Here is a 22,211-nt window from a genome sequence, read left to right on the forward strand (position 1 = left end):
ATAGCACAAATAAAAGCAGGACTGGCTTGATAGTGTAGTTGTAGCCACCATTTTGACTTTTTTGATGTCCTCTGCTGATGTCTCTGTTTGGAGTACAAATAAATTTGAATATGTAAAATGTCACCAGCTTATCATGTGAAAAAAACTTATGCAGGTATAATCCATTCAGATTCCATGAACAGAGTGCAAACACAGCAAGAATTACTTGGCAAAAGCCAGAATGTACCATGATTAATGTAGTTACAAATTATTGGAAGAGAGAGAGATTAGAGCAGTGGTTCTCAACCTGTGGGTCGGGACCCCATTTGGGGTCGAACGACCATTTCACGGGGGTCGCCAAACAAGGCTGTCCACCATTTTTTTCCCCTTTTCTTTGGCCATGCCCTGGCACCCGATGATGTATAAGTGGTTGGGGGTCACCACAACATTGGGAACTGTATTATGGGGTCGCGGCATTAAAAAGGTTGAGAACCACTGGATTAGAGTTTGTCCAGAGACAGAATAAAAAACTGTATGATAAAATGGATGCAAAACTTTAAAGAAATAATACCGATAGAACAATTGGAAAAACTATGGAACAAATCTATAAAATTATAGATTTGGTAACTCAGGTTACAACTTAAGAGAACATTGGTACAAAATATTTCAATGGTGTACAATTGTCAATAATTGCCAATATTGATAAATCATATAGTAAGTGCTGAAAATGCTATTATGCAAAAAGAACATTTTACTATATGAAATGGACATGTTTTAAAACAACCCTCCAAAGTATTCAGAAAATTTTAGAAACCAAGTTTCAATTAAAACCTTTTTAGTAACATAATTCCAAGGTACATCAGCAAAATCATCACGATTTAATAAAATACATTCACAGTCATAAGGATCTTTTGACTGTGATATGACATCAAAAAGAAGATAGTTTGACCTAAGTAGTTTAAACAACTGTATATTGTTTATTTTATGTATAACCTGTATATATATTATGCAGCAAGACAAATTTAAATATTTAGATTATAGCTTTAAGGGAAAAAGAATTAACCAGAAATTCAAATCAGAACTATATGAACATTTTAAATGTTTATAAATACTGTATCTGAGAATGGCTATAACAAAAGTCAATTTAAGATCTTGTAGTATCCTAAGTGTGACAAGTTCTGCACGTTGTGCCAAATGCATTTGCTTAATTTTTGTCTTGGTTAAAGGTAGGGTGAAAACAACCTGCGCTGCTTCGACTTTCTTTTTTTTTCTTTTTAATAAGCAAGCACTCTTCCCCTGCTCCTTCTGCGAGGTCCATTATTGATCGCCAGGCCACTCTTTTAATTTCTCCAGATGGGAAGAGGAGGAGGAGGCGGAGGGGGGGGTGGAGGTAGAAAAGTGAGCAAGAAGGACCCTCACGTGCCGCTGAGTTGAATAGGAAGCGGCGCTGGCGCACTCCCAGCCACCCATCGCGCGCCCCCGGAATTTGCTCTTCGGGGCCGCGCACGCGGCCACTCGGCAGCGCGCTCGATAGTCTCTGCCCTAATGCGGGAGTCTGGGAAGGAAGGCGCTGCAGAAGGATGGGAGCTGTTCGGTGAAGCGGCGGGGGCAGCCAAGTCCCCTAGCTCGGCGGCTGGTTCTGATCGGGAATAGGGTATTTGGGGCAACCTCGAACCAGCCTTCCAGACGAGAAAGGAAAAGGAAGCTCAACGGGAACGGCGGTAGCGGCTGCCGGCCAGGTAAGGAAGGGATGCCGCCGTTGCTGCACGGAGGGGCAGCTTCAGACAGGGACACAGAAGAAAGCACCTTTCGGTCATCTGGTTGTGGCCCAGTCGGGCAGCAGGAGAAAAGAGAGGCTGTCGGTGGGCTCGCATCGATGGCAGACCCAGGGAGGGGTTTCCCGTCCCACCACCAAGGTCCCACTCTTCGGTCCTGAGTCCGCTCGCTCTTTTTTTCCTTGCCCCGACCGCCACCCCACCGCCACCCCCGTGGCCTCCGCTGCAGCCTGGTCTCTCCTTTTCATGAATGAGCTCCTCACTTAACCAAGCGGCTGCTCCCCTGAGACGAGGAATCTCCTTTGCTGCCCAGCAAAGACGTTAAGAGTTTGCTTTTGGAGGGGATGCGGCGGGGGGGGGGGGTGGAATTGAACTGGAGTTGCAGTTTTAGGGTGGTGGTGATAGGCTTCAGCATCAGTAGATACTGAGAGGCTTGAGAATCTGGAATCTGGCCCGCTTTTCATCCTTGGTTGGTGGGGATTGATAGAAGCCACCGGATTGCTTTGGGAAGGAAGCTTGTCTCTTTAATTTTTTGAGAAAGTTCTCTCTGTGTGGTTCAGCCTCCCAACATATATGCAAAATTTGAATTTGAAACTTGGCCCTGACTCAAAATGCAGAAAAGGAAATAGCAAGGATGATATCAGGCAGCAATCTCTTTCTTTTTTATTTTTCCTCTGATATTTGGAAGGCCTGGACACCATGGTTTTCTTTTCTCTTTTTCTCCTTTTCTAATTCTCTTTTTTTCTCTTCTCTCTCCCTCCCCCCCTCTATTTCTTTTTTTCCTTTTTTCTTTGCTGAAGAGACCCTTGGGGTGCAGGAGTAGATAACCATCCACCGAGGACAAAGATGCAGCTGCTGTGAATGGGCATGCTCCATCTTTTAATTCTCGTTTATGTGTATATATGTATGTTTTAAAAGGAGATGTGAGAAGGGACTGGGATTTTCAGGATTACAGTAAATTAACAGATCTTGAATTTGAAACTTGGCCCTGACTCAAAATACAGAAAAGGAAGTAGCAAGGACTATATCGGAAAGCAACCTCTTTCTTTTTTATTTTGCCTCTGCATCCACTGGATCAGGTGTGGTACAATGAGTATCTCCATTTTTCTGTCTGAGCAACCCCGAATGCTTTGACAAAAAAAGGAACAGAGGCCTCCACTTCTAAAATTTAATCCATAAAGGGTCTCTGGTGATTTATGAAAAACTGTTATGGGACAAGAGTCCAGGACATATTTCTGAAACATTTAGAACTAACCTCAGTCTAAACAAGATGCTGGTGAAACATTTTTTTTCAAGTTAGCAATGGGTGGAACAATACATGTGACCATGTTAATTATGATTAGCTAGAATCAAAGCTATGTGGTTTTTTAAAAAATGTGATCTTAGCACATGCTAACTTAGTTAATGTGGTATTGATTAAGAGGTGAAAGTGCTGAATCATTTGTACTTTTCTGCTCCCAGCATGTCCGGTTCTTCAGTTCCATTAGAGTCATCAGGAAGTGAAAGATCTAATTGCGGCATGGTCAGCCTTTAGCATCTTTCTTTATGTGCAGCAATGTTGCTTAGCTGAGGGTGTAGTGTGGGTTTCCTTTGGATGTAAAAAGGCAGCTATCATATCACAGACTAGTGTTTCTCAGCCTTGGCCACTTTAAGATGGGTGGACTTCAACTCCCAGAATTCCATAGCCAGCTTTGGAGTTGAAGTGCACCCATCTTAAAGTGGCCAAGGTTGAGACACTTTGACATAGGGGAACAACTTTCTCAAAATATGTCAGTAGAGCACAGAAAATGGGCTTATTATTGTTAGCTGAAATGTGGTCGGGAAGTTGACAGCAATAAAAATAATTTTGGTGTTTTAACTCTGGAAATGAAAAGAGTCTACCCATCTGATCCATACCCATCACAACATTACTGAATTGGGTCTCACTGTATCCAGCAATTAATGATGAATTAGCAATACTGTTTATGAAAAATGTGTGGCAAATTTTAATTAATATGGGGATTTTAAAATCAGCACTGATTTTGATGAGAGATAGTAAAATACATATTTACCTCTTAGACAAAAGTCAGTTTAGTTCAACCTTTATATACCCCTGTAACTGGACATGTTAGGTAAAATATTTACTGTAAAAAATTAAAAATTACATCTCTTAATGCTTTCTTATTTTGGAAATTATGTATTTATACCTAATTAACCCTTTGGCCAGCCTTATCCACAAGATGGGTACAAGAAGGCCTTCTTGTACCATTAGTATGTGCAATACTGACATTCAGAAGTACAGGCTCTAATATTACCTCAGCATTTTCATAGACTTTAGCACTGATTTATTAATATGGAAATGAAGGTACGGGAGAGGGGAACCAACAGCATCTTAGAATTATCCTTAGTTTTCTTACAGAGATTCAACAGTGCAAACTCAGTTATTTTTGGTGTGTGCATCAGAAGTACTTTTGCATTCTTGTACATGCTCATAGCCAATACTAGTGGAAGGAAACTAGTTGTCAGAATTACCTGATACTAACACACCATCAAAAGATGCATCAGTTCATTGTTGAAATATTTTTGTTCCAACTCAAATTTAAACCTCTTGTTTTATAGTTATTTGTTGACTAACAAAAAGTTCTCCAACTTCTTGCTGTTGGACCTTAGAGCACTTATATTAAGATAACAGGGCCTCTTTAATTAATATTGAAAGAGATTTTGAAGACACAGAATAGTGTGCAGGGCTAACATTGTGCTTAGTGAAATGATATTTCTTCTGTGTAGTTTTAATAGATCTGATTTCTCTCCCTCACCTTCCTACTACATGATAAGACTGTAGGATACAGGGAAAGAGAAAACACCATGGAGCAAACCCCGCACTCACAAGAATGATGTTGCCTATTTGGGTAATGGAACTTCTACAAGCAAATAACCAAGCTCAGAGAGCATCAAGGGCTCCTTAGTTCAAATCTAAGCTATGTATGTTATTTTCTATTAAAATGGGGGCAAATACTTTTTATGATATTGTGTTGAACCTTTGAGGAGGGAGTAGCAATTTCCTAGGAGGCTTGGGAACATAACTAAAGAAAAAATAGGTTTAGGAATCTTGACTGAAAAATAGGTGACTTACAGTTAATAATGATGTATTTATTAGAGAGTAACTGATTGTGAGAGATAATGATTCCCAGTAAATCATAAACACTGGGAATTAGGGTCTTATAAGCTAGAAGCTGGGTAAGTCTGGATGTAGTTTCAGTCCCCTTGAAGAAGCAGGTATGTAGCCTTTGTATAGTTCAAGATTTATCTCTGTCATATGGGGCCCATGGGGCATTTGATTATCTATGCTTGGTTCAGACACTATGATTCTTCATGGAGCAAGACCTCATGGCCACAGTAGTCCAGTAGTTTTACTCCTAGTCTCCTGGTTCTTAGTTTTATGTCTTAACCACCAAACTGGTTTCCCTAGAGTATATCGTAGTAATCTAAAAGGAAGGTTATTACAGGATGGACTACTGTGGCCAAGAAGGTCTTGCTTCATGAAGAGTCATAGTGTCTGAACCAAGCACAGATAATCAAGTGCCCCGTGACAGAGATAAATCTCAAAGACTTAGGAACAAAACCAGCTGGATAATCTTAGGGCAGTCACTATTTCTCAGACAAAGGAAGAAGACAAAGCGACTTCCAAACATTTTGCCAAGAAAACTGCAGGAACTTGTCCAAGCAGTTACCAGGAGACAACAAGTACTCGAAGACATAGAATTTTAAATATAGTCTATAAGTACCTTTGATGAAAATTCAAAACAGTGGGTAGTTTATATGGAACAGCTTTATCTATCTTAAAGTGTTCTTTCAGTCCTAAACTGGATGCCCAAATGCTTCTAATGACATCTCGGGATATTAGGAATTAAAGCTTCACCCCCATAGCTGCTGCTTGGACAAGCCCCTGCAATTTTCTTAACAAGGTTTTGCAGATGTGATTTGCCCTTGCCTCTTTCCTAGGGCTGAGAGAAAGTGACTGGTCCAAAGTCACCCATGTGGCTTTGTGCCTAAAGTGGGACTAGAACTCATGGTTTCCCTGGTTTCTAGTCTGATGCCTTAAACACTATACTGTATCAAACTGGTTTTCTTTAAAGCCTTTAGAGCAGGGGTGTCAAACTTAATTTCATTGAGGGCCGCATCAGCAGTGCGGTTGCCCTTGGGGGGCTGAGTGGGTGTGGCCAGGGTAGGTGCAGCCTACTGGGTGGGTGTGGCTGGAGTGGGTGTGGCCTACTGGGTGGGAATGGCCAGCTCTATATCGTTCGCGTCAAGGGTGCCTGTGTGGGCCTGGGCAGGAGTGGGACAATTCTGGGGGTCTCTGGTAGAAGGGGATGGGACCAGGGCAAGTGCCAAGGCATGGTCCATTTCTTCATTCCTCACAAAGGGTGACACCTCACCAGCATGCACCCAGGGGGTGGGGCCGACGCGGCAGGGGCTGGTTCCTCGCTGTTTCCGGGCAGCCTTGTGGAGCTAAGACTGAATGCCTTTCAGCATAGATGGCCATCACAAAATTGTACATTGGCTCCCGGCCGGCCTGGGCCAGGGCCAAGGCAGCAGGGGCCGTTCCCTCACTGTTTCCAGGGTGACTTCGCGGGCCACAAGAAACCACTTTACGGGCCGCATCCGGGCCCCGGGCCTTGTGTTTGACATGTCTGCTTTAGAGGTTAGGATCCTGATATTTAAGAGAGCCCCTCTCCCCAAAAATTACCATACAAGATTAACAAGGAGTCAACCCAGTGTCCCACAGCTGGGAGAGTCATCTTATGAGAGAACACATGAGGAAACCTTCTCTATTGCTACAGTTGATTTTGAGGAGGCTAAACTTGCACCTACAGTATTTATCTTTTGGCACTAAGGAAGATCTGGCTTCTTCCTCTTGTATCTAGGATTTATCATCTACCCCTTAACCATGCCCTTTAACCTAGAAATGCCTCAATTGTTGTTATGTTTTAAAAGTATTATTTATTTTACTTGGCATGATTGTTTTATCTTTCTTTTTAGGGACTGCATCTGAATAATAGGCAGGCTCAAAATATTTTAACTAAACCAAAAAGTGACTCCTTCAATACTTGTTTAGCAAGATATTTAGGGTTGGAAGTTAATTTAATCTGTGATGTATAGTCATGTAGCTAATAATTTGTGGGTATGTATTTTGTTGTTGTTCAGAACCTGAAATAACAGTATTACACCCAAAATAAGAGTCAGCCTATATAGATCTTCCTCAAAATAGTATCCTCCAAAAGTTGCATCCCAATAGATCTGGAAGGCACTGGGCAGGGGGAGACTAGTCTGAGGCATCTTAATAGCAAATGCTGAGAATCTATATCAGAATTCAAGATAGCCGATTTGCTTACTTGGTGCTCTTTGGTAAAGTTAAAGTAGTACTAATAATAGCAAATAAGATTGTGGAATTCCTTTGTCCTATATTAAGTAAAGTAATTGCAAAATGTAGTGCTGCATTATAACACAATACAGGCTAACCTCTTTTCTTCTTTTGATCTGTGAAACTTGGGGAACTGGAACATTTGCTTAAATAGACATTCACTTTCTTAGAAGTACTAATATAGATGATGACTTTAGGGAATACATGCTGTACTATTCTTGATGTAGTATACCTAAGTTGTTTGTGACAGCTTGTGCATCTTTAATACTCAGTTTAGCATTAAACTAGCCTTGCGATTTTGTAACAAAACTTTTTCTGGAAATTAACATTTCTGTGTTCACAAGAGAGATAAAAAGGTCCATGCAGTCTGAGTATTTCCTTGAATCTTGCAGGGCAACTCAATGGAATACATGTTTTGTATATACAAAAGTCCCGATTAGCATCACCTGTTAAATAGTATTTTGTAGCATCTTGTGGGAAAGATTTCTGACTGAAATCTTGTTAGCTTATTAAATATAACTTTTTTCTAGCTTTAATTTAACATAATCATAAATATGAACAGTTGTGAATTGCATGTAATTTTTCTAAGCTTCTTAAATAGCCTTAACTTTTTTCCTAGCTTTAATTTAATAAAATCATAAAGATATAGACCCTTTGTGAACTGCACGTAATTTGCATATTGTGGCCTTAGAGCTACTTCAGAATTCAAACACAAGCCACTAAATTGTAGCATTATTTCATGCAGTAAATGCAATTAAATTGTTGTGTTAAGTTTCCAATGAATGAATCTAGAAATATGAACAAGTACATAGAAAGGAGGGGAGAGAGTTCAGGTTGTAACTTCTCTTGATGCCCTAATGCCAGTGTACTGTCATGTACCTTCACTAGAATAATTAAGAACAACTACAGCAATGTAATATACCAAAGGTTGCCCCCTTCTGACCTGTGAGATCTGAACTATGCCAATACTGTACAATTCTGGAAATCATGAAGAGGCAGAAGACACGGACACAAGGATTCTTACAATTTGGTTAGCTCTTCCAGCATTTCCTGAAGCCACTTCCAGGAAGAGATTGCAGGGAAATTAGGTTAATAATTCACTTTATGCCTGGCTGGATGATAAACTGGAAATGACTAGAACCTACTTCTATCTGTAAAACTTCATGCAAGATTAAAAAAAAACAACTTCTTCCCTTCCTGGCTTTTTTTAAAACTTCTGTTCAATCATGTCTGATTCTCAGAAACTATCTGGACAAGTCCCTGCAATTTCCTTAGCAAGGTTTTTTTTCGGAAGTAGTTTGCCATTGCTTCCTTCCTAGGGCTGAGAGCAAGTGTCTGACCCAAGTCACCCAATTGGCCTTGTGCCCAAGGAGGACTAGAAATAACAGTCTCCCAATAATGCTTGATGCCGTATCCACTACACCAAACTCGGTTTAGAGCACATTATATGGAAGAAATTTGGGAGAGAAGAAATCTTTGTACTGTACTTTGTCCTCCATGCGTTCTTTTCGATGTCCAGAAAACTTTAGATAGGGAGGTCTTGCAGGCAAAATGGTATCTATTATGGAGATGTATTTGGACACTAACAGCAGCCCATATAGCGGCAGTAAATGATTTTTGTGGGATTTGTGGCTTTTGTCTCTTCTTTTGTAAACAAAAAAAAACATATTTCCTTTGTGGAAAAACCAAGAAAATATTTTCAAGCCAATATCCTCTGTTGTCTTTTACTACTTTATGGATTTGTTAAAACAGTGGCAGCCATTGTCTGCACATGCCTGGCCATGTTGCTGGATCACAGGCTGGATCTCCTGTCCTGTCTCTGGGCCAAACCGTTGTACATTTTTCTGATCCATGAAAATAGTCTTTGCTGATGATCAGTGTAATCTTGATCTTCTCTGTTTATCAAAGCCTGAATCTACTCTAATAAGAATAGAACCCTGTCGTTTTAGAACCAGGTTCTTGATGAGACCTTTCAAAAATTAGTGCTATAACTAATTATATTTTAATTTGCTGATTTTAGAGAAAATACTGTTCTGTGATTCTGATGACTAGAAATCTCCTTCCCTTATGCAGAATACCTGTTGCTGCCACTGCAGTTTTTTCTTAAGGTGAAAATGGACAGACTGGGCAGATCAAGTTGCAAGACTTGGGTTTTAATTAAAGAATTTCCCACCCATCTTTGCTTAACTGATCCCCTGCAGAGGATCTGTTCCACTTGACAGCAGCTAGGCAGCTGCAGTGCTGAGATCATTGCCTGAGATCAATCTGACTGGCATTGTCTCTTACTCCGCCTGTCTGTCTGTCATTTCCACCTGTTCTCTTTTGTTATTTTTTCCAAGCTGGGTTAATCTTCTGCTGTACTGTTTAGTGCATGAAGGGATTATGCATGTGAATACCATTCTACAATGATAGTGTGCAATGTATTAAAAAAAAACAGGAGAGGAGTCCCTGTTGCATTTAGATTCAATTATTTTATCTTCCTCTTTTCTTTTAAGGCAGTGCTTCTCTACCCAGCTGTCTTCTCAAGATCCCATTGGTTATTAGAAAAAGGCATCCAGTATAAACTGTAAGGATGTGAAAATGACAAAGCATGTGTTGAGTCACCACAGATGAATCCTTGACATTTTGTACTTTCATCCCATTGCTTGACACAAGTATTGATTTGTGTCTCCACACACTTAAGAGCCATGGTAGTTCAGTGGTTAGAAAGCAGTATTGCAGGCTGACTCTGCTCACTGCTAGTAGTTTGATTCTGACAGATGCAAGGTTGGCTCAGTCTTCCATCTTTCCGAGGTTGGTAAAGTGAAGACCCAGATTGTTGGGGGCAATATGCAGACTCTGTAAGTAACTTAGACCTGTAAAGCACTGTGAAGTAGCATATAAGTGTTATTGCTATTGTTATCATTCACCCACTTCCTTTCTCTAGGTCTAGAACAGGGGTAGGCAACCTTGGCTCTTTTATGACTTGTGGACTTCAACTCCCAGAATTCCTGAGCCAGCCATGCTGAGGGGAAAGGGAGAGGTTTCCAAGCTGAGCCATGCTGGCTCAGGAATTCTGGGAGTTGAAGTCCACCAGTCATAAAAGAGCCAAGGTTGCCTACCCCTGGTCTAGGACATATATAGTATTGGATTTGATAAAGGCCCATTGCCTTGGAAAGTATGGAAACCTGTCAGATTTTCCATGCATATTCTATTATTATCAACATTTTCCCAGGGTAGCTCACAAAAATGTCAAAGTAAAACAAAAAAATAAAAACAAAGACATTTTAAAAATCACAGGGTTAAAACGGCTAAAGCACATTTCCACAAAACCTTTGAGTTTGCCTTTTTGTCTTTTAGGTAAACATATAGGCTAGTAGATGGGGCATAAGGCAAATGGTGGTTTCTCAAAGTTCTTTTACGTTACTTATTATAATTCCTAGCATAGTTTCATCATCTTAAAGAGGCATCTGACTTTAGGTTGCATTGGATGGAAAAGTGTAAATAAAATTTGGGGGTATATTGATAGACAGTGACTGGCTAAAGAAATAGACTGTAAAAAAATGATAATTTGAATATTGCTGGGCAGCATATAAATTTAAATAAATAAATAATCTGTGAACATTTCCAGCTAACCTCTTTCAGTTCTTTCTATGATCCTAAATAATTAAAAGCAAATCTATTTTCTGTTAATTGGGTCTTTTTCTTCAAATATTATGTTAGGTTAAATAAAGCAGAGGATTTTGAATTTTTAGAACTTTTATACCGATCACAATCTGTAGTGGATGGGATAGGAAATGAGAGATTAATATCCTAATATCCTTATGAGTAGTAGTAGCATTTATTCAGGTGATAGGTTTGTAAAAATGATTTATATAAACAAGCTCCAGTCCTGCGGTTTAAAAATGAAGTATGCATATATGTTCCTAACACTTCTTTCCATAAGCATTTTAACAGGCTCTAGTCAGAATATTAGAGAAAAAAAAGTGGGATTTCTGAGTAAAGATTACTTTGACAGTATGTATTCCAAGTCAGAGAGATTTTTATCTAAACAAATTGTTATCTTAGATATATGGGCTAAAAATCGTATCTCAAATATCTGAAATATAATAATAAGATTTTTGAGTGATTACCTATCTTAATAAATATTCTTTACATCAGTGGTTCTCAACCTTCCTAATGCTGCGACCCTTTAATACAGTTCCTCATGTTGTGGTGACCCCCAACTCCCCATCCAGGAGGGGCGGCAGGAAGGCCGCTCTGCCAGCTCTGCCCAGACTGGTTGGAAAAGCGTCATTCCTGTCCCTCTTTCTCTCTTTCTCTCTCACTTTCCTCTCTCTTTCTCTCTTTCTTTCCTCTCTCTTTCTCTTTCCTCTCTCTCTCTCTTCTCTCTTTCTTTCCTCTTTCTCTCTTTCTTTCCTCCCTCTTTCTCTTTCTCTCTTTCCTCTCTCTTTTCCTGTTTCTCTCTTTCCCCCCTCTCTCTTTCTTTCCTTTTTCTTTCTCTCTTTCTCTTTCTCTCTTTCCTCTTTTTCTCTTTCTCTTTCCTCTCTTTCTCTTTCTCTTTCCTCTCTCTTCTCTCTTTCCTTTTTCTCTCTCTTTCCTCCCTCTTTCTCTTTCTCTCTTTCCTCTCTCTTTTCCTGTTTCTCTCTTTCTTCTCTCTCTCTTTCCTCTCTCTTTCTCTCTTTCCTCTCTTTCTCTTTCTTTTCCTCTCTCTCTTCTCTCTCCCTCTTTCCTCTGTCTTTCCCTCTTTCCTCTTTTTCTCTTTTCTCTCCCCCTCTTTCTCTCTTTCTCTTTCCTCTCTCTCTTTCTCTCTTTCCTCCCTCTTTCTCTTTCTCTCTTTCCTCTCTCTTTTCCTGTTTCTCTCTCTTTCCTCTCTCTCTCTTTCCTCTTTCTCTCTTTTCTCTCACTTTCTCTCTTTCCTCTCTTTCTCTTTCCTCTCTCTCTTTCCTCTTTTTCTCTTTCTTCTCTCTCTCTCTCTTTCTCTGTTTCCTCCCTCTTTTTCTTTCTCTTTCCTCTCTCTTTCTCTTTCTCTCTCTTTTCCTCTGTTTCTCTCTCTTTCCTCTCTCTCTTTCTCTCTCTTATGGCAGCATTGTCGGAGGTCCCCGCTGCCCCTGGCCCGGCCTCTGCCATGTCCTCAGCCAAATGGGCGGGGAGGGGGAGCAGGACGGGAGGCAGTGGCTCCAGCAGCGGTGGCGGCACGGCAGCATCGTCGGGGATCCCCGCTGCCCCCAGCCCGGCCGCCGCCCCCACTGGGACTCCTTTCTGCCCAGCCTCGTCCTCCATCCATCGATGGAGCCATGGTGGGGGCTGGTGCCGTGCGGCCCCTGACAGCCCCTCTGCCAGCCTGGCTGTTTCCCCCCAGGCACGCCTCTTGCCCCGGCGCCTGCGTGAGCTGCCTTGGGGGCAGCAGGAGGAAGAAGGGGAGGAGGAAGAGGAGGGCAAGGAAGCCACCACCAGCGCCAGGCCCCAGAAAGCAGCTATCCTCTCCTACCTTTGCTGCATCTCCTTCTTCCTTCCTGGTAGCCTGGACTCCGGCGCGCCTTTCTGGCCAGCGGATCCAATGGTTGGGCTGGCTGGGGATCAAAGGGGCTGGTCTCCCTTGGGCTGCAGCTTGCGGGAGGGCTGGCCCTCTCAGTGGAGCCTCAGCGGGCCACTCCCAGCAGGGATCCCGGGGCTTCCCCGGGTTGCTCCAAGGCCACAAGGCCCTGGTTGCGCTTCTCCCAGGGGGTGGGATCCCCGGGTGCAGGGCCAATCAGGAGCCCTGCAGGAGGCAAGTCCGCCTGACAGAGACAGAGAGAAGGGAAGTGAAAATGCCTCTCTTTGTCTCTCTCTCTGCAAATGGCAGAGGAGGCCATGCGGAGATGGATGCGAAGCAGTGTCTCGGTTCCTAAGACCATCGGAAATATGTGTTTTCGTATGGTCTTAGGCGACCCCTGTGAAAGGGTCGTTCGACCCCCAAAGGGGTCGTGACCCACAGAGAACCTCTGCCTTACATTTTAGTGAAAGCCCTTTATTAACTGTAAATCTACAATCTTTATTAATTGTAAATCTACAATATTTATGTTGAAGATGAAATAAATAGGATTGACAAAATGACACTTTTTAGAATGATATACTTAGATAATAATGGGAATTTTGCATCAGTTTTCTCCTGATGTCTCTTGTTACCTGCATACTTGAGAAAATAAGCACATATAGATTTTGTCCTCAGTACCATGTTTATGTACATCTATGTCCACATGGATGGGGAAACGTCTTATGGGAAGCAGCTGCCAAATATATCTTTGTTCAAAAATGTAGCTTTCATGCATCTTTGTCCTCAGTTTCCTTTGTCATAATTTCTGCCCAGATTTTCTCTGACTTGCTGTCAGTGTACATTTGCTTTTCTTTTAATGTCTTATATTGGCCTTAAAGGTAAGAGATCAACTTACGTTGTATGTACATAAAGCTATTTGGTTGACTATCTAAGCTACTGCTGTTTCTATGTAATGAAGGCGAAAGGGAGGCATTTAGGTCTATGGATGGCATGACGTACTTAATAGTAATAATTGCCATTTTTTCTGCTCTAATGTAATCCATAAGATTCTTTTTTCGGTGTAAGTGCCTGTTATCAGGATGCCCCACATTTCTCATTTAAAATACTGTTTGTGTTGTACCAAATGCAGAAATTGGATAAAATTCTCATGTGTTCCTATTTGAGGTCAACCTATGAAGAGTTCATAATTACAGCACTGCTTCTTCAAGAATATTAATGACCAGCTAAGAATATTTTGATTTTATCTCTTCTTGGGCAACATTATTTTGTAAGGGGGCTTCCAAAGTGTAAACCATGACTATTCTGGCAAACAAAATAAAAAAAAAATAGACTTTGTATAATAGAAGACATTTTCACAATGTCACCAAGCATTGATTCTTTGAAAAAGACAAACTAGGAGAATAATATATTAGACTTTTTTATTCTGTAGTTAGAGACTCAAACACTTCATAAGTGGAAATTTATTCTTGTCAGGCATTTTTATCATATTATTAAACAGAAATTTGATATAGACTTTTGAATATCACTAAACTGTACTAATCCTAAAATGCCTCAGCAGCATAACAGCTTGAATTATCTGATGTATAGTAAAATGTGTTTCTGCACCCACTGAAGAATTGGCTCTAATTATTGTAATACTTTCTATATCCAGTTAACCAAAGTCAAACTAATATTTCTACATAAATAGCAATCCACCTCAGTATTAAGAGATGGAGACAGTGTGATTACATTCATTCACCTTAATTTAACCAAGTTATTAAATGAATCTGCAATGACTTTGTGTTTTCATAATACAATATATGGCACTGATGACATTATTTCGTACATTGCCACAGAAAACTAATTCAACTCAACTAATTGAGATTCACGTGTGATGTAAATGCTGCTGTCAGATTCGCAGCTGACTTGGTTAAAAGTATTGTGTGAACAAAGATTTTAGTTTTTATACAGTATTGATGAGGATCAATCTGAGCAAATGTTGAATAAGGGAATGAAGTCCTCCAGATTTATACAATCTATAATGGAATTAAGCAGGTGAGAAATTGTAGGGAATTCTTATTACTGTTAATATTAAAAGATGGTAACAGAACCCAGCCCATAAGGATTTAACTAAAATACATGATTAAAATGGCTGAATCTTGGAAAGCTTCTTCAGAATTACATACATATAGAAACAGTGTATCAGAGATTTTCACATCTTGTTGCCAATGACCAAGATGTTTGGGGGAATAATAGCAATTATAGTAGCACATTTGGAAGGCACCATACAAGGGATGGTTGGTGAAGCAAGAATCACTTCTAGAAAATGAAAACAAAGGACCACTGGAAGATTAAAGGATTGCACAGGTACAGAATAGGCAGTGCCTGGGTCAACAGTGGTACCTATGAGCGGAATCTGGGTGTCCTGGTGGACCACAAATATAAACTAACAGTGTGCTGGAGCTGCCCAAAAAAAAAAAAAAAGCCACTACAGTCCTAGGCTGCATCAACAGAGAGATAGCATCAAGAACACAATGAGTGATAGTACCACTCTGTATTGCACTAATAAGGCACACTTGGAATACTTCCCCCAATTCTGGTCACCTAGATACAAAAAAAATGCTGAAACTTTAGGAGTGCAGAGCAGGAAGCAACAAAGATGATAAGGGGTCTGTAAACTAAACCATATAATGAAGAGCTAAGAGAACAACAGTAACTCTAAAGTATCTTCCTTCCAAGCAATCACCCTTGGAATATATCACCTGGAGACAGCATTCCATCCTTTTCCCCATTTGCAATGAGCAGAAATTAAGGACAAAGTTTTAGGAAGAAAGTTATCTTAGAGAATGAGAAAGGCCTCTATGTGTCAGTTGGAAGGCTTTGATGATCATTAACTGGAGATTCCTTATATCAAAACTGCATCCACAAAGTTGTCAGCATACTAAGGAATTATCTGTTCCACTCGGGTTCTGGAAGAATGCTGTTTGATATCATTGAGACTCACTTCTTTGACACATGTTCTTTTCTTCCTAGTCTGATTGGATGTCTCACCTGAACCAATGGTCCTATGATCAAATAAATCAAAATGCTGTACATATTGATTATGTAAAAATAAAAGTATTTTAAAGATTTGTGTGTGTATTTGAGGTAAACCTGGCATAATATCATGGATCATGTTTACAAATAGTATTTTAGGATTCTTCCTATATGTTTGAACTTATTGGTTAGGCTACAACATTTAATAAATAGAATGTGCTTTTGAGTGTATCTCTGCATGCTTCAGTTGGTTTATCTTCCTATCATTGTCATGGTTTCCCCATGGAGCCCTAGGAAATGCCATTTTGTAAAGGCATTGACAATTCTATTTGAGGCCCTCAGAGTATTTTAATTTCTAGAACAACTTGAAGGAAGCTATTTCACATTCATATGGTAAGCAATCTATGAAACATTCAGAGTGATTATTGTATAACTTCCTGAAGTTAAAAAGAAAGTGCTAAACTTTATTAAAAAGGGAAAGCAATTGTAGATTTAAAAATTTCTTAATTTATTTTGAAAGAGAGGTAAAACTATTGGCATTTTACACTACAGCTTAGATATTTTAAAACTGAGATTCATACTGAGATCTGCTATTTCTTAGTATTCATTCTTCAACTGTGAAAGTAAATAATATTTTAACATATCTCCTTTTCTTTTGTTCTTGTTTTGTGAAAATGGGAAGAAAAATAGAAAGGTGCATAGTATACAAGGAAACACTGTAGAAAACAGTTGTACATAAATATTAAATCTTTCATATTTTTGCAACAGAATTGGAAAACCAAAGACTCAAGCTGATAGCGATCCCCTGAGCTCAAACATATTATGTATCACTTTTTTGTTCATTTTTGTCCAACCATCCATAATTAGATCAGGTTATCTTGACTATTTTTATGCAGGCAGTCTAATTTGAGATATAAATTCATGTGATTTAATTTTTATTGTATCATTTCTCTCTGATCTTAAGTTGGCTCAATCAAACTAGCCCCTGCATTCCATTTACTGATCCAAATGGAACTCAAGTGTAACCTGCAAACAATTCAATGTATTCTTATTTTTAAAATCTCTCCTCCCTCTGCCAAGTGTAGGCATGACACATTGTTAACAAGAGGCCTATGCAGTTTATTTGACCATATTCAAAAAACAGGAATTTGAGAGAGATGATGAGCTTCCTCTGCAGGTTGAAAAAAAATCCTTACAAACTGACAGAAGAGGGAAACCTGGCTTTTATTTGGACAAGAAACATAAAGGCATGATTATTTTTGATAGAATGTGATTTCCAGGCTTCCTAGTGAATGGGTGTTTTAGAATTTTGCTTTTCAAAGAAAATAAGTTTTCTTTACCTTTCTCCAAGGCACTCAGGATCTTTTGAAAAGCAATGTATAGTTTTTAGAAGATTCTGCCACGCGTGATATTACATATTTACTCATCCAGTTGCACTCAGACTGAGTCTTTTATAAAGATCCAAATAACTATATGAACATCTATGCACCCATTTTCTCTGTTGCTGAGTTTTGTTACATTGAAATGTAATAAATGCAAACAAATGATTAATTCTTTTGACATACAGTGCACCCCTTTATATCTATATGTGGAAAAAAGGATAGAAAAAAGTGGGTTCCATAGAAAAACATTCCTAGCCACCTTTAGTCTTAACGCTTTAGGTTTTTCTAAAATAACTTTCAGCAATTAACCAGAATGCTGAAATCTTTCTATAATACGCCTTCATAATACACTTTCAAAGTGTCCGTGGTACCGAAGTAATGCAGCACTAACTCTTCCAGGAAACAGGCGCCAGTAAACTTACCTTTTGTTCAAAGTGCACCCTCCAAATGTAAAATGTTAATCGCTGGTTATGTTGCTTGGAGGAGGTGGGAATTTTTGATGGGAATAATATCTATGAGGCATTAGATTGAGGGAAGTTGTAACCTGTTGTGAATTCTCCCTATTCTCCACATAGCCAAATAAGTAGTATACTGTTCAGCTTTGAATAAAAAAATAAGATGAAAATGTTGATAATAAAATGCCCAGAGTTACCCTATGATAAGATGGGTGGCCATGAAATTAAATTAAATTATTAAATTAAATTAAATTAAATGATAGAGAAAGAGAAAGACAGATAGTAGCTCAGATTTGAGAACAGGTACATGCAGTCCTGCCAGTGTAAATGGTTAATGTGCTCCATTGGGTGTTATTATGCCATTGGCATTACTACAGTGTATTAATAGAGTTGACTTCATTCTATTGATAGTAACAAAGGTGACTGGCACTTAGTCAAGCTGAACTCTCTGTTATATATGGTACCACCATCTCCTAATGTTTTAGTTACACTGATTCCTTTGTAGAAAGTCAAGAGAACCGCTAATGTTCTCAGTGGTGCAGCATGGCTCTGCCGCAATAAAGATAAGTCTGTATGTTCAACTGCATTCTCGTGCCACTGTTTCCATTGCCTTGCTTTCAGATTTGCATCAGGCTGGGTAACGAGAATGCTCCTTGTGAGCTCATTCACTTCAGTCCTTGTGATGTGCATGTACATGTCTACAATGGAGTGAAAAATGAACCTTTGTAATGGGCACACATGATGAAAATTGAAGCTTAGTTGTAGTATACATGCTTTTCTTTTAGGAGTCTTGGATTCAGTCTCTAACTAGAATGCTACTTAAATACCATTAGTACTGGAGACCCAGGTTCAGATTTCCAAGTGAACCTGCGGCCAGTAAGTGACTTTAGCCTATGGCTATCTCATACTCTGTTATTCCATGGACTTGCTCTGGAATTTGAAAAAAGAGGAAAGAGTGAAATATTTATTCATGAAAGAAAAGAAAAGAAAAAAGGAAAATAAAATAAAAGGAAACTATTGATTCTATTCCTTGACTCTGCTGTGTTATGCGAGCAAAAAAACCAAATTGATAGAACAGTTCCAATCATATAATCTGTATTTCCTTACTCAATGTCAAGTTGCATTGCAAGGGTAGAGTTCATTTTTTTTCTTGTTTGTGAGTTAAATATTGTTCTGTGCAATCGGTGCCCCCATAAAGTACCAAATTCATTTTTGAAAAATCAACCATACTTGTGTAATTCGGCTTTAGAACTTTAGAAATTCCTAATTCTGATCTTTTTTTCATTCATTCTGTTAAAGGGTATAACTCCTTTGACACATGGTAACTGAAAATAAATTTACTTACATTGACAAAGTTGTAAATATTTTATTATTTACCAACTGATGTGTTTGCAGCTTATATGCAACTTCTACCATAATTTAAAAAACCCATTCAGTAGAATATAGTATAGGATTACGCTAGAAAATTGGACTTGGAAAAAACACTGTCATATATATAAGTCAAAATTTGGAGTCTTGGCAGGACAGAGGTTATAATCAAAGAACGAATCAGCAAACACCTATAGGCAAACAAAGTCATTACTAAAAGCCAACATGGGTTTATCAAAAACAGATCATGCCAGACAAATCTTATTGCATTCTTTGACCAAGTGACAAAATTAGTGGATCAGAGGAATGCTGTGGATATAATTTACTTGGACTTCAGTAAGGAATTTGACAAAGTAGATCACAACCTACTACTTGATAAGATAGAAAAATGTGGGTTAGACAACATCACCACCAGATGGATCCGTAGCTGGCTGACTGGCCGTACTCAACGTGTGGTCCTCAATGGAACCGCATCTACATGGAGGGAACTGTGTAGTGGGGTGCCCCAGAGCTCTGTTCTGGGCCCAGTGCTTTTCAACATCTTCATCAACGATTTGTACGAGGGGATAGATGGGGAACTCATCAAATTTGCAGACGACACCAAGCTGGCAGGAATAGCCAACAGTCCAGAAGACAGGCTTAAGATACAGAAGGATCTGGACAGACTTGAACACTGGGCGCTATCTAACAAAATGAAATTCAGTGGTGAAAAAAGCAAGGTTCTACATTTAGGCAAGAAAAAACAAATGCACAGGTACTTTGCTCAATAGTAGTAACTGTGAGAGGGACCTTGGAGTCCTAGTGGACAATCACCTAAATATGAGCCAGCAGTGTGCTGCAGCTGCCAAAAAGGCCAACACAGTTCTAGGCTGTATTAACAGAGGGATAGAATCAAGATCACATGAAGTGTTAATACCACTTTACAATGCCTTGGTAAGGCCACACTTGGAATACTGCATCCAGTTTTGGTCACTGCAATATAAAAAAGATGTTGAGACTCTAGAAAGAGTACAAAGAAGAGCAACAAAGATGATTAGGGGACTGGAGGCTAAAGCATATAAGGAACGATTGCTGTAATTGGGTATGTCTAGTTTAATAAAGAGAAGGACGAGGGGGGACATGATAGCAGTGTTCCAATATCTCAGGGGCTTCCACAAAGAAGAGGGAGTCAAGCTATTTTCCAAGGTGCCTGAAGGCAGGACAAGAAGCAACGGGTGGAAACTAAGCAAGGAGAGAAGCAACCTAGAACTAAGGAGAAACTTCCTGACAGTTAGAACAATTAACCAGTGGAACAACCTGCCTCCAGAAGCGGTGAATGCTCCAGGTTTTTAAGAAGGGAGGTTTTTAAGAAGAGACTGGACAGCCATTTGTCCGAAATGGTATAGGGTTTCCTGCCTGAGCAGGGAGTTGGACTAGATGACCTCCAAGGTCCCTTCCAACTTTACTACTACTACTACTACTACTGTTGTTGTTGTTGTTATTGTTATTATTATTATTATTATTAAATTATTTGGACAGGCCTAATTTTGTGTGAGTGCATATGAGTACACATGTATGAGTGTGTGTGTGTGTGTGTGTGTGTGTGTGTGTGTGTGTGTGTGTGTACAGCTTGTATATGTATAAGAATATGTAACATAAGCCACAAATCCAGTGTTCAATTTTAAGCTAAGCATTACTGTAATAAATGAAAAGCATTTTTCCATGTCTCTAATGGTACAATAACTTTGCAATTATATAACATTGCAGTGAAATTATAGCCATATATGTGGCTTTCAAGAATAATTTAATATTAAGCATTGTTGGAAAAAGATAACAATATTAAATATTTGTTTACTCTTAACAATAGTTGCCTATGGTGTTTGTTCATTAGTACACATATACATGGGTACATAAAATTCTACATATATTGTAAAGAAAAATGCCAATTAAAGAAGTTAAAAGAGAAGAAAAGAAAAAAGGAAAAGGAAAGGGAGAAGAGAGAAGATTTTAGAGGCATCAAAGGAGTACAGTCTTAAATGATAATATTTGTAACCTGACTCTCAAAACAGCAATGCAAAAGTTGCATATGACTGTAGTATCATACTGTATACTAAGAAGAACAATTCTAGGCAGAGATCTAGGAGCTACCTAAAGGCCTGTTGAACTTCAGTGATTCCAATTGGATTGTGTGTTTTGTAGAAAAAGGCATGTTGCTGCTGTAAGCATCCAAGGCAAAGAAAGGGGCACAATTCCCAGTTCAAAAGTCAAAGCTTTTGCTCTTATGAAAGAGCTTGCTCTTTGTTTCAACAATTTATTAAAGAAGCTGAGGTATAAGAATCAGACCACACTCTTTCACAAACATGCAATTAATAATGAAGTGTCTTAGTACTTTTAAAGGCAGCTTGACGGTCTAGCAGACATCATCCTACCAGCTCACATCTGGCTCCTCAGACCTGGTATTAGTCACATTGACTTAAATGGCAGTATATTTTCCTATGGTTGTCTGAATGATTTTATAATTGCATAGATCCTTGGAAAAGATGATTGTCATTTACAGCATATATAATATAGCTTTAGAAAAAGAATAATTACTACTATTTTCTGGAGAAAATCATTTCTTTTTCTAGCAAGGCCAACAATTTGCCATGTTCACTATCTGCAAATGCTCCTGACACATTACCTTGCCAACTCTAGTGGAGGAATAATAACGTAGCATTCTGTATCAGGTGGGAGACTATTCTTCTGATTTGCAATTTGAACATACTTTATGATCTCTCTTTAACGTTGATATATTAGTGAAGCTTGAATTAGTCCATATGTTCTAACTTATCCCAGTTCTGGGTTGTACATATCCAGATGGCCACTAGATGGGAGCACAGAGACACATAAATCTATTTGAGTTCTGCAAGCTAGATCATTTAGCTGTATATTTAGAAAACTAACATGTTCATGAGGAAGATGAAATGACTATTTTATGGTGTTGATGGTTCAGGTAAATTGCCTCAACCTTTTTTCACCTTGACTCAACAGATACAATGTTAGTAGGTGTATAATATGGATATGGATAAGCCAACCATCTACTGATATTTAGATGTATGTATACATGTAAATATACATGCTCTGTTATCATCCCCCCAGCTCCCCAATATACAACAGATATGAACCCTGCTTGTTTCTAGGGAAAAAATTAAGATCTAGCTTTTCCCCTAGGCATTTGGGTCCAGTTAGGAGTATCCTTTTGATTGTTTCATCATTGTGTTTGGTCATCATTTTATTATTTTATACATTTGGTATGTTTTATTGTAATGTGACTCCTTTGGTTAATTGTTTGTTTTTTGCTGT

The 22,211-nt window shown here is 39.2% G+C and overlaps 1 protein-coding gene across 15 annotated transcripts in view; it reads left to right on the forward strand.

Moving 5' to 3' along the window:
- The first annotated feature begins 1,443 nt into the window (after window positions 1-1,443).
- The window catches only part of NFASC (neurofascin), a 163,995-nt gene continuing 143,227 nt past the window's right edge, over window positions 1,444-22,211 (forward strand). For 3 of the 15 annotated variants that reach the window (XM_039341026.1, XM_039341070.1, XM_039341060.1), the window contains exon 1: window positions 1,449-1,718. The gene's annotated coding sequence lies outside the window, so the exon portion shown is untranslated. Of the gene's footprint in view, window positions 1,719-22,211 lie in introns of all 15 variants that reach the window. The other 12 variants (XM_039341088.1, XM_039341095.1, XM_039341118.1 and 9 more) reach the window with 6 other exon arrangements.

This window comes from Crotalus tigris, unplaced genomic scaffold (assembly GCF_016545835.1).
Source record: "Crotalus tigris isolate CLP2741 ecotype Arizona unplaced genomic scaffold, ASM1654583v1 scf7180000017550.10884619, whole genome shotgun sequence".
In the NCBI taxonomy this organism is placed as follows: Eukaryota; Metazoa; Chordata; class Lepidosauria; order Squamata; family Viperidae; genus Crotalus; species Crotalus tigris.